The 12,605-nt window shown below is 40.5% G+C and overlaps 1 pseudogene; it reads left to right on the top strand.

Annotated features, from left to right (window-relative positions):
- LOC125486786 overlaps positions 1-12,069 on the top strand; it is a 21,914-nt pseudogene extending 9,845 nt beyond the window's left edge.
- The last annotated feature ends 536 nt before the right edge of the window (positions 12,070-12,605 follow it).

Here is a 12,605-nt window from a genome sequence, read left to right as displayed (position 1 = left end):
CCGATACAGTCATCAATGTAACGGAGGAAGAGGTGGGGTTTAGGGCCGGTGTAGGTACGGAAGAGGGATTGTTCCACGTAACCTACAAAGAGGCAGGCGTAGCTTGGGCCCATGTGGGTACCCGTGGGTACCCATGGCCACCCACTTTGTCTGTAGGAAGTGGGAGGAATTGAAAGAGAAGTTGTTGAGGGTGAGGACGAGTACGGCTAAGCGGATGAGGGTGTCAATGGAGGGGGACTGGTTGGGCCTGCGGGACAGGAAGAAGCGGAGGGCCTTTAGGCCATCTGTATGGGGAATGCAGGTGTGGAGGGACTGGACGTCCATGATAAAGATGAGATGTTGGGGACCGGGGAATTGGAAGTTCTGGAGGAGGTGGAGGGATTTCACAAGCTTCAAAATCTCCCCTCCCCTCTACCGCTTCCCAAAACCAGTCCAGCTGGTCCCCGCCTGCCTAACCTGTTCTTCCTCCCACCTATCCCCTCCTCCCACCTATCCCCATCTCCTACCTACTAATCTCATCCCGCCCCCTTGACCTGTCCGTCCGCCCTGGACTGACCTATCCCCTCCCTAACTCCCCACCTACACTCACCTTTACTGGCTCCATCCCCGCCTCTTTGACCTGTTTGTTTCCTCTCCACCTATCCTCTCCTCTCCCATTTCTGATGAAGGGTCTAGGCCCGAAACGTCAGCCTTTCTGTTCCTATGATGCTGCTTGGCCTGCTGTGTTCATCCAGCTCTGCACCTTGATGTCCCCCTCTCGTCCCTGCCTCCTTGACCTGTCCATCTTCTCTCCCACCTATCCGCTCCTTCCACCTCACTGACCCACCCCCACCCCCACCCCCCCCCCCACCCCCACCCCCAACCCCACCCCCAACCTACACTCATCTTTACTGCCTTCATCACACCCTCCTTGACCTGTCCGTCGTCTCTCCCGCTTATCTGCTCCACTATCCACCTTTTATCACCGCCACCCCTCCTCTCTATTTATTTCAGAGCCCCCTTCCCCTCCTCCATTTCTGAAGAAGGGTTCAGACCTGAAATGTCAGCTTTCCTGCTCCTCTGATACTGCCTGGCCTGCTGTGTTCATCCAGATCTACACCTTGTTATCTCAGACTCCAGCAATGGCAGTCTCTATTATCTCACTTCCAATTAGCAGCTTTGAGTGCATGTGAACTAACTTTGGTGACTTCTGCATTAGAACACCTAAAACCTTCTGTATCTTGGAATTCTGCAGTGTTCTCTATTTAAGAAATAGTCTATTTCATTCTTTCTGACAAAGTGAACAATTTCACATTTTCCCACTGTTACTGAACCTGTATGCAGAGTATAAAATACCACGGGAAGACCATAAGAAATAGGAACAGGATTAGACCATTCAACCCCTTGAGCCTGCTCTGCCGTGCAACAGGCTCATTGCTGATTCGACATTCCACATATCCATTTTCTTGCGTTTTCCCAATAACATTTTTCTTTGTTAATGTTATATTAACCATAACAACAAAAGATAACTGGAAGTTGAATTGTTTAAAGAATATGGATAGGCCTTCTAAATGCCTTTCTCTGCATGCGTATCAAAGAAGCTCCAATTGTGCTTGTTTTTTTATTTATAAGGGACAATATAGCAAAACAGTCAAAATATTTTAACATTATCCATTATAAAAATAAGTTGGTATGCATTTTAGCTGCTTGCTGTCTCTCCATTCTGGTGATGTATTTCCGATCTCCGTAATAGCCAATGGTACCAAAAGAATGTGAATTGTTCACTTACTATAATAGGGAAAGTGAGAGTGCACAAGTACCAGAGTTGCGCATGGTCACAAAAATAAAACAAAGATCTGCAGATACTCAAAATCTGAAACAAGAGCAGAAATTACTGGAGAAACTCAGTAGGTCCGGCAGCATTTGTGGAGAGAAAGTGGAGTTAACATTTCAAATTCAGAACAGATAGTAGCTAGGGAAAGGTGGCATATATGCTGAAAACAGGTTAGGAAGGGAAAAGAAGTGAGTGGATAGGTGGAGATGGAGCCCAGAGAGAGAGAATGAGTTAGCAGGCAAAAGGATGGATTACAGTATGCTAGGAAGAAAGAAAAGCTGATAATGGGTCCATAAGTAGGTGAAAATGGGTTGGCTGTGCTGAAAGCAGTCTGTCATGACAAGGCACGAAATGTGGGGGTGGGTGAAAGACATAGAAAAAGGTGTTCAGGTTCTAAAATTATTGAACTGGACATTGACTCCTAACCTGTTTTCAGCATATATGCCATCTTTCCCTAGCTACTATCTGTTCTGAATTTGAAATGTTAACTCCACTTTCTCTCCACAAATGCTGCCGGACCTACTGAGTTTCTCCAGTAATTTCTGCTCTTGTGGTGCTCTCAAGGTGCAAGGCTGCAGGGTCCCAAGCGAAAAATGAAATACTAGGCCTCACTGGGGCACTGCTGCAGGTCCGAGACAGAAATGTTGCCAGGAAACACGGTGGCATCTTGAAGTGGCCGACAACTTGATTATAGGCTGCTCTTTCTGCCCCCATCCAGCAGGATGCCACCACCAATCACATATTCCCCTTCCCTCCCTTTGTCAGCATTTAACAGGAACCATTCCCTCTGGGACACTCCTTCACTCCCAACACCACCATTGATTGATTTATTGTTGTCACATGTACCGAGATACAGTGAAAAATGTTGTTTGGCATACCACACAGGCAGATTGTACCATACAAAGTGCATCAGTGTAACAGAACAGAGTGCAGAATACAATGTTACAGCAGCAGAGAAGGTGCAGAGAGAGAGAGATCAGAGTTAATACTTAAGAGGTCAGTTTAAAAAGTCTGAGGACAGCAGAGAAGGTGCTGTTCTTGAATCTAATTGTACACGTATTCAAACTTGTATATCTTCTGCCCGGTGGAAGAGAGTATAACTAAGGTGGAGGGGTCTGTGATTATGTTGACTAAAAACCAAAAGAACTGCGGATGCTGTAAATCAGGAACAAAAACAAAGTTGCTGGAAAAGCCCAGCAGGTCTGGCAGCATCTGTGAAGGGAAAAACAGATTGAAACGTTTCGGGTCCGGTGACCCTTCCTCAGAACTGATGCTGGCTGAGCAAACGTCAGTTTATATGCAGAAAATAGGGAGGTGGGTGGGGTAGGGAGTAAACGATAGGATAGGGCCCAAAGAAAGAGACAGTTGGACAGACAAAGGAGCCCTCCGGACCCAATATTGAGTTCAATAATTTTAGGGCGTAAACTCTCCCATGTCCCAGCCCCCTACCCCACACGCCAGGCCTTGTTACCACATAGCCTGCCATTACACACCCCCTGTTGTTAATCACTAACAGTCCCCATTAACAACTGAGGAAGGGTCACCGGACCCGAAACGTTAACTCTGTTTTCTCCTCCACGGATGCTGCCAGACCTGCTGAGCTTTTCCAGCAATTTTGTTTTTGTTCCCATTAACGACTATTCACCCTCCCAGCCTGATCATTAGCAATTCCATTGTCTGTCCAACGGTCTTTCTCTCTGCTGATCCTCCAGGGAAAATAGCCCAAGTCTATTAGCCTCTTCATTTAGCTCAAATCCTCCAACCCTGGCAACATCCTTGTAAATCTTTTCTGAACCCTTTCAAATTTCACAGCATCCTTCCTATAGCAGGGAGACCGAATTTGCACACAGTATTTAAATAATGGCCTAACCAATGTCCTATACGGCCACAACATGACCTCCCAACTCCTGTACTCATTGCACTGACCAATAAAGGCAAGCATACCAAATGACCTCTTCACTGCACTGTCTATCTTTGACTCCACTTTCACAGAACTATGAACCTGCAGGCCATGGTCTCTTTGTTCAGGAACACTCCCCAGGACCTTACCATTAAGTATACAAATTTAGTCCTGATTTGCCTTTCCAGCATGCAATACCTCACATTTATCTAAATTAAAGTCCATCTGCCACTCCTCGGCCCATTGGCCCAACTGATCAAGATGCCATTGTACTCTGAGGTAACCTTTGTTGCTGTCCACTACACCTCCAATTTTGATATCATCTGTAAACTTACTAACCATACCTCCTATGTTCACATCCAAATCATTTATATAAATGACAAAAAGCAGTGGATCTAGCACTGATCCTTGTGGCACACCTTTGGCCACAAACCTCCAGTCTGAAAAGCAATCTTCCACCACCGCCTTCTGTCTTCTACATTTGAGCCAGCGCTGTATCCAAATAACAAGGTGGAGAGCTGGATGAACACAGCAGGCCAAGCAGCATCAGAGGAGCAGGAAAGCTGACATTTTCGGCCTAGACCCTTCTTCAGAAATGTATCTGCAGTTCCTACTATCTCTGTATCCAGATAGCTAATTCTCCCTCTGTTCCGCATGATCTAACCTTGCTAACTAGTCTACCGTGAGGAACTTTGTCGAACGCCTTACAGAAGTCTATATAGATCATATCCACTGCTCTGCCCTCATCAGTCCTCTTTGTTACTTCTTCAAAAAAAACTCCGAGTTAGTAAGACGTGATTTCCCACGCACACGTCCATGTTGACTATCTCTAATCAGTCCTTGCCTTTCCAAATACATGTAAATCTTGTCCCTTTGGATTCCCTCGAACAACTTGCCCACCACCGATGTCAGGCTCACCAATGTATAGTTCCCTGGCTTTTCCTTACCTCCTTTCTTAAATAGTGGCACCATGTTAGTCAACCACCAGTCTTCCAGCACCTCAGCTGTGGCTATCAGTGATACAAATATCTCATCAAGGGGCCCAGTAGTCACTTCCCTAGCTTCCCAAAGAGTTCTAGAGTACACCTGATCAGGTCACAGGGATTTATCCACCTTTACGTGTTTTAAGACATCTAACACCACCTCTTCTGTAATATGGACATTTTTCAAGATGTCGCTATTTATTTTTCTGTGTTCTATGTTTTTATTTTTATTTATTTGTCACATGTACTAATAGGAATACATAAGCGCAGCGAAAAATGCACCAAGTTGCCATTCACTGGCGCCCATTTGGTTACAAAAACCAGAATTACAAGATTTAAGAGCCAAAAGGTAAGCAAGAAAGAAAAGCCCAGATCTCAGTCCCAAGTCCCATCTCCACAATGGTGCCGGCACTGCTGCAATTGCTAGGCCGCCTTCGCCACCTCACCGGCTGCTCTGGCTGCCACTGCCTCACCGCCCTGCACTCGCTGCCGATGTCACTCTGGCCCATGTTCGATCCGCTGTCACTGCAGAGCACAGCCCACATGTTCAGCTTCCACCATGCAGTTTCAGGTCGCAACTTGAATCCATCCTGACTCCTTAGGTAGGTAGTTAAAAGGGCAGGGGTATAGAGTTACTGCAGAGAGGAGAGAGAAGAAGAAAAAAGAAAGGAAAAGGAAAGGGAACTGGCAAGCAGAGTGGATCTTCGAATGGAGCGACTTACCGTGCCGCCAACTTGCTGAAGAGGAAGAGGTATATCCTGTCCACAGTAAACATAGATGCAAAATACAAACAATGTGGAGAATGTGGGCTATACTGCATTCGCTGCTCGTAATGTTGTTTCCTGTACATTGGGGAGACAAAATGCAGACTTGGCAATTGCTTTGTTGACAGCTGCATTTTGACTGCAAAAATGACGCAGAGCTTCTGTTTTTGTTTGAGGGGAGAGGTCACAACTTGAAAAGTCAAGGAGTGGGGAGCATCTTCATTGATCAGAATTCTTCAGAAAAGAATTCAAGGTGTTCTGAAGAAGGGTCACTGGACCCAAAGCATTACCTCTGGTTTCTTTCCACTGATGCTGCCAGACCTGGCCTTTTCCAAGAATTTCAGTTTTTGTTTTTAATTTAGCAATGTAAACATTTTATACTTCGTCCAGATAAGGAAGATCCTGCAGAACCTCACTGCAGTTTAAATATTGGTCCTTGTGTATCAAAGTTTCACATTAAGTTGTTTCACTTAAAATCATTATTTTCAGGAATGCAGCTACAACTTCAAGTGAGGGCTTAAATGTGCCTCCTTTCAATATCATAGACAGTGCTTATCAAAGTGCTCCTTTCAATAAAAGATACATGATGTTTATCAAAGAGCGTATAGAGGTTGACGAAAAGCACAATTAAAATCATGTTCTTCTGTTTTTAAAGATGTTAAGTTTGAGGCTTTGAGAGGAAAATTGAGACAGCCTGGGTCAGTTGAAAGCTATGCCACCAGTGGAGGTCCAATGTATGGTTTGGTCACAACCGTCCTCTGACTTGTATTCACTTGTTTCCTGCATTCTATTTTGTTGGAAATAAATTACAAATTTTGCATAGCTTTTGAATATAAGGGGTATTTCTGGCCTTGTTTATGACCTGCTTTTGAAGTTTTCATTGTACATACAATCTTCAAAAGATCGATGCTTTTATTTTAACTCAGAATCTAAGTTATTTTCATTTCCCAATGCCAAATTCTCATGTTATGCAGTCACAGTAATATGCCTTTTATCTCTTGAAAAGATTCTGAGTGCAATTGCTGACTTGTACTTGCCAATAACAGATATATCCCTCTCCCAGTCAGGCATCATTCCGCTGAGAAAGATAGTGTGAAAGAATTCAAGGTGATGTTGTCAGTAACTATTCCCAGAGTTAATCACTTGATCTTAAACATCTCAATTTTTTAGTTTAGATCCCAAATGATCCCAGAGTAAAAATGTTAAGCTAGTTATTTCGAAATTAAATTCCATCCAAGCTTTTATGGTATTTGTTCGATATTCTTTACTTTTTCATAATGCTATTGCAATTTTAAAGTATGCTGAGGAGGGCTTTTCTGAATGTTATCATTGATTAAAGGCATCAACAAATAATATTTTTATGGTAGTGTTATTTGAAATACATTGAGTTACTAATAATATTGCTAATCTTAACTTCAGCTAATATTTAAATATGCTTTTCTCATCAGGTCAGAAATCACATGACACCAGGCCATAGTCCAACAGGTTTATTTGAAAACACAAGCTTTCGGAGCCTCACTCCTCCCTTCAGGTGACTAACACCTGAAGAAGGAGTGAGGTTCCATAAACTTGTGTTTTCAAATCAACCTGTTGGACGATAACCTGGTGTTGTGTGATTTCTGACCTTGCCCACCCCAGTCCAACACCGGCACCTCCACATCATTTTCTCATCAGGCCAGTTTTGTCTGCTTGCAGACCTGATAAGTTGCTGTCCTATTCTGGATTGTTTTATTGACCCATTTTTGGTGGATGTTCTGATTTTCATGTATGATGTAAATGAAGCATAAGCATCAATTCATTTAATTTACCATTTTTATTGTAAGCTTTGTAACTAGGTGATACTGATCCGTAAGAAAGGAAACAAGTATTTAGTGTCATGAGTGAAATCACACTATATATAATTCCAAGTACATATGTTCTCTTCTAATCTGTCTAGCTTTTAACATTGGTAAATGTCTTTGTTAAAACATTTTAGCAGTTTATATTGAAAGAATTGGGGGACTGTATTGGGAAACAGATCTTGCATGAATGAGTTTGTGCAATTGAGAGTGCAGTTTATTTCATGTGTTAATTACTTTCTGCTTTTTTAACATGCATGGAAGCATTAGTAGACTTCATTTCTCTGAGTGCTCACCAATTTCATATTTGCAGATTTAACTGAGAAAACTTCTGCAAAGACATTTTCTGAATTGCAAGCAGAAAGGCATGAACAAGCAGAACGGACCATTTTGATCAGCTGTCCTCCTAATATCAGTGAAAAGAAATTCTACAAATACATATCAAGCTATGGGACAATCAATAAATATTTCTTCTATGAAACTTTTGTAAGTGTTGTAAAACCGAAGCCTGAGTGTTAAATGTTATCTGTATACATCCAAATATCGATCTTGACTGTAAAATCTTTATTGCTGCTGTAAAGTCTCTCATGCCCATGCCCTTCCCTATCTCTAATCTCCTCCAACCTTACTACCTTTCAGCATATCTATACTTAACTAAATGGTTTGTGGATTATTCCTGAGTGTAATTGCACCACCATTGTGACCATACTGTCAACTGCCTATGTTTTGAAATTCCTGCCAAAAATCCTTCTTTCCCTCCTTAAACCCCTCTGTCTGTCTTTTTCCATCTTTAGGATATACCTTCAACTTCTTGGTCAGAGGCATATTTTGTTATATGCCTCAATATCTTAATATTGCCTTATGTAGTTCAGTTTTTAATTTTGCTTTGTGACACTCCTTAGTGCTTTTAATGTAATAAAGCATTCTATATAATTACACGTCGTTGCCTAGTATAATGCTTCAATGACTGCATATATGGTATAATGGAAAATCCACTGGGAAGGGGATATAAAGATAATCAAAGAGATTAATATTCACATAAACTTTAATTTAAAAGATCAAAGATGGCACAGCGATTGCACATAATGAATCTTGCAATCATGTAATTGTCTTTAAATCTAGCCATTGATCATAACGCATGCACCTTTTGTTTGTAGAGATTACATCTGCTCCCAGCAACTGACACATATTCTGGACTTCTTCAAATCTTGCTTCTTCATGACAGGGATTTTGATAAAGGGACCTAGGCAAAGTCATTTTACTTGTAAGACAACAAGGTGCAGAGCTTCATGAACACAGCAGGCCAAGCAGCAGTAAGGCTGACGTTTCGGGCATAGACCCTTCTTCAGAAAATTCCAGGAAATTTTCTGATGAAGGGTCTAGGCCTGAAACATCAGCCTTCCTGCTCCTATGATGCTGCTTGGCCTGCTGTGTTCATCCAGCTCTGCACCTTGTTGTCTCAGATTTTCCAGCATCTGCAGTTCCTACTATCTCTGGTATCATTTTACTTGTACTTCTGCTTATATCTTTCATAGAAACACCTTTTCTAAGTTAAACTATTAAAACTTTTGGTTAAACGTGCTTCTTCAGAATTACTAAACATAAGCCTTGCTCTTCTCTTAGATCACCCTTACATTTCATATATTTTCTTCAGCATTCAGTTTTTCTGTATATCTCTCCATATTTAAGTTAACAGTGGGGTTCTCCATTTTACTATCAGTAAATTCACAAATGTGAATTATTGGAAAATATTGTCACTTTCATTGAAATGCAGTTCTATCATACAATGCCAAGAAAGAAAGCCATAAACCCCATAAGCAGTAAAATAGTAAATAGTATGGATTATTGTTATCAAGGTCTGAGAAGTAACCTTGAACATAATTTAAAATGTTTAGAATTTAACTTTTAAGAAATATGGCTTACATCTTAAAAACTGCATTTTTGTTTTTCTAAAGATAAACTGTGGCACATATTTGCATTCTTAACTGTAGTTTTCTTAATTGCCGTACAAAACCAGTTATGTTAAAACTGGTGCAGTGGACCTCTCCTTTGAGACAGTGGTTAATTGTGATATGTTTGATGATGCATAGTACTAGAGACGAAGTGTATCCCAAGCTCAGTCCTTTGTTTCGGACAGCAAGCGTTAGAGAAATACAGTTTATTTCTGTTTAGGTATATGTGTTTATATACATCATGCATAGCCGTAAGGTTTAAATCTTCATAAAATGAGGATTTTTTTTTGTGTGTACTAGTGACCGTTAATTTATTAAATTGGGTCACAGAGTTTGCATCAGGGTTACAATGGATGGTTTTCCATTTCAGAAGTAGCATGCTTTGCACCTCAATACTAGCATTAGAAAATTGCTTATAAAGACAATTGACATCTGTAATGTACACAGCTCTTATAAACATAGAGTTCACATGTGCAACCTTTTCCACAGTGATCGTTAAGTCATGGCCACCTATGGCATGTACTGATTGAACATCAAGAGATCTTTTACCATAGTTATTATAGTGAAATTTAGAAATTCTCTTCTTAATGTTTGACTAATTGTGTTGTGATAATATATGTAAGTTATTTGTATTAATTTCTTATTTCTTCTCCACAGGGTATTTATGCAGTGGTGGAGTTTGCTGATAAGGAAAGTATAGGAATGCTAAAAAGTTTTTCTGGCATCCCAAGCCTCCAGCATGAATGTGCCATTCCATTCAAATCTCGTTTTTTCAACTTGGTAAATAACCATCCCAGGGATCTTTCTGCTGCACAGCCTTCAGTATCATGCCTTAAACAATCTGTCATCCCTCTTAATGAACTTTTACAGAAGCTTTCTGGGACTGAGAGTGTAAGTTTTCCACCAGATTACTAAATATCGCGAGACTGTGTTTAACCCTGAGAGGATGAAACATACCTACTTGAACACAGTAATGTAACAACATTGTGTTTTTTTGATCATTGTCATGCTGTGGGTAGAACATTTCTGTTTTTGAATTTACTACTTTGAAGTGTAAAGTTGTCTACTTTGGGAAGAAAACTAACAGATAAAAACCTTATTAAAAAATGTGAGAAGCTAGGAAATGTTGGTATTCTGAGAGATCTAAGTGTCCTTGAATCACAGAAAGTTAATGTGCAAGAACAGGAATCTGTCAGAAACCAAATGGCAGCTTAGCCTTTATTATAAAAGAATTGGAGGGATTGAAAAGAGTGAAGAAGTCTTGTATAATTTTATATAGCAACTTGGTGAACACATACATAGATTACTGTTTGTGATGTCTGTTTCCTTACTTAAGGATGGAGGGAGTATATCAGAGACTCATTAGAATGCTAGAGATAACAAGGTGTAGAGCTGGATGAACACAGCAGGCCAAGCAGCATCAGAGGAGCAGGAAGGCTGACATTTCGGGCCTAGACCCTTCTTCAGAAAACTATTATCTCATTAGAATGTTATCTGGGATGAGGAAATTGTCCAAAGTATTCCATGGAATTTAGAAAAATGAGGGATGATCCATTTCAATCATATAAAATTGTTAAAAACCAAAAAAACTGCAGATGCTGTAAATCAGGAACAAAAACAGAATTTGCTGGAAAAGCTCAGCAACATTTTAACCGATGTTTTCCCAGCTACCATCATTTCTAAGGAAGAGTCACAGGATCCAAACTGTTATCTCTGATTTTCTCTTCACAGATGCTGCCAGACCTACTGAGCTTTTCGAGCAACTTCTGTTTTTGTTCCATTTAAAATTGTTAATGGGCTCAATAGAGTCAAATGAGGACATAGAAGCTGCTGAGAGACATAGAGGGATGAAGATGAAGTGTAATGTAGGGAAGTGTGAATTATTCACTTTTATTGTAAGGAGAGTAAAAATTTTTTTTTAAATAGGCGAACAACATAAATTGATCATAAAGAGATTTGGGTGTGCTCGTACAATGTATGCAGAAAGTTAGCATGCAGGTACACCAATTAATCGTGTAGAGTTTTGATGAAACCACATCTGGTGTACTGAGTACTTTTTTAGTCTCCACATTTAAGAAAAGGTATACTTACATTAAAGATGGTACAGCAAAGGTTCACTAGATTGACCCTGGGATGAGAGGTTTGTGTTGTGACATGAGGCTGAGTAAATTCGGCCTACCTTATTTGGAGTTCAGAAGATTGAGAGGTGATCTCCTTGAAACATATGAGATTCTGAAGGGCCTAGACGCAGAAACAAAATCATGGGGGCACATTATCAGGATAAGGGATTGACCATTAAGGGCAGAGATGGAGACAATGACTTAATTCAAAAGGCTGCATTATAATTCTTCTCTAGAAAGTTGTAGATATCCAATAGCTTGACTGAATAAAATAATCAGTTTTATTTCAATTCAGAAATGATTGATAAAATCCCAGTTTTTAATATTGTCAGGTTACGGGTTTAAAAATAAAATTTATAAATCCATCAATGTTTGCTACTTTAACCTACTTTCTGAGAGCAGGTGGTTCAATGTTTGCTTCCATCTTTTCTCTCTTAGATAGATGAGCAATTGTACACAGTCTGCAAAGAATACCAGCTTACAGAAGAGAATACACGTCTTCGATTCCTTGTATGCTCCCTGGTGAAGGACATTGCAGCTGCTTATTTTCCAGAATGCTCAGTTAAACCATTTGGATCATCTGTAAATAATTTTGGGAAGATGGGCTGTGACTTAGACATGTTTTTGGATCTGGACAGTATTAGTGAAAGAAATAACCCTAAGGTAATCCTATTACATCAATAAAGGAAATGAAATTCCTGTTTTGTCATTTTTCTAATGTGTAGCAACTATGAAAGGGAAATGTATACTTTATGTACTTTGCTCGGGTTAGTTTACAGTGAGGTTTCAGTCCTGTATCTTGACAGTAGTGGTCGTCTGTGGGATTAGGTAATGTTGGAATAGAAAGCAGAGTTTACGTGAGAGATTTAGCCAGTGGTAAATTTAGTGACCTTTGCAGGAGAAATGGTTTGCTGGTATCAGATGCTGGGTGGTTTAGATGATGAAAGGTTAAGGAGAAATTGGAGTAATGACGCATCTGGAAATAGTTATTTTGAGATGACAGTCTCACTGGAGGTAAAATGTCAAAAATTAAGAAAGAAGAAATTGAGGCAAGAACAAGTAAGGAGTAGGGAGGTGCGTGGTATTGTTGGTGTGATAGAAGTAAAGAAAGGGAACTGTGGAAGGAGCAATCCATTCGCTTGTGAAATAGAGGAATAAACAATGAGCAGCAAGTGCCTTTGGGGGTGATGATGGAAATCATTGGCTTCAAAAGTACAATACATATTCATTATCTA

This window comes from Rhincodon typus, chromosome 2 (assembly GCF_021869965.1).
Source record: "Rhincodon typus isolate 14 chromosome 2, sRhiTyp1.1, whole genome shotgun sequence".
Classification (NCBI taxonomy): Eukaryota; Metazoa; Chordata; class Chondrichthyes; order Orectolobiformes; family Rhincodontidae; genus Rhincodon; species Rhincodon typus.
Note: the sequence above shows the minus strand (reverse complement) of the source record. Positions and strands in the feature narration are given on the sequence as shown.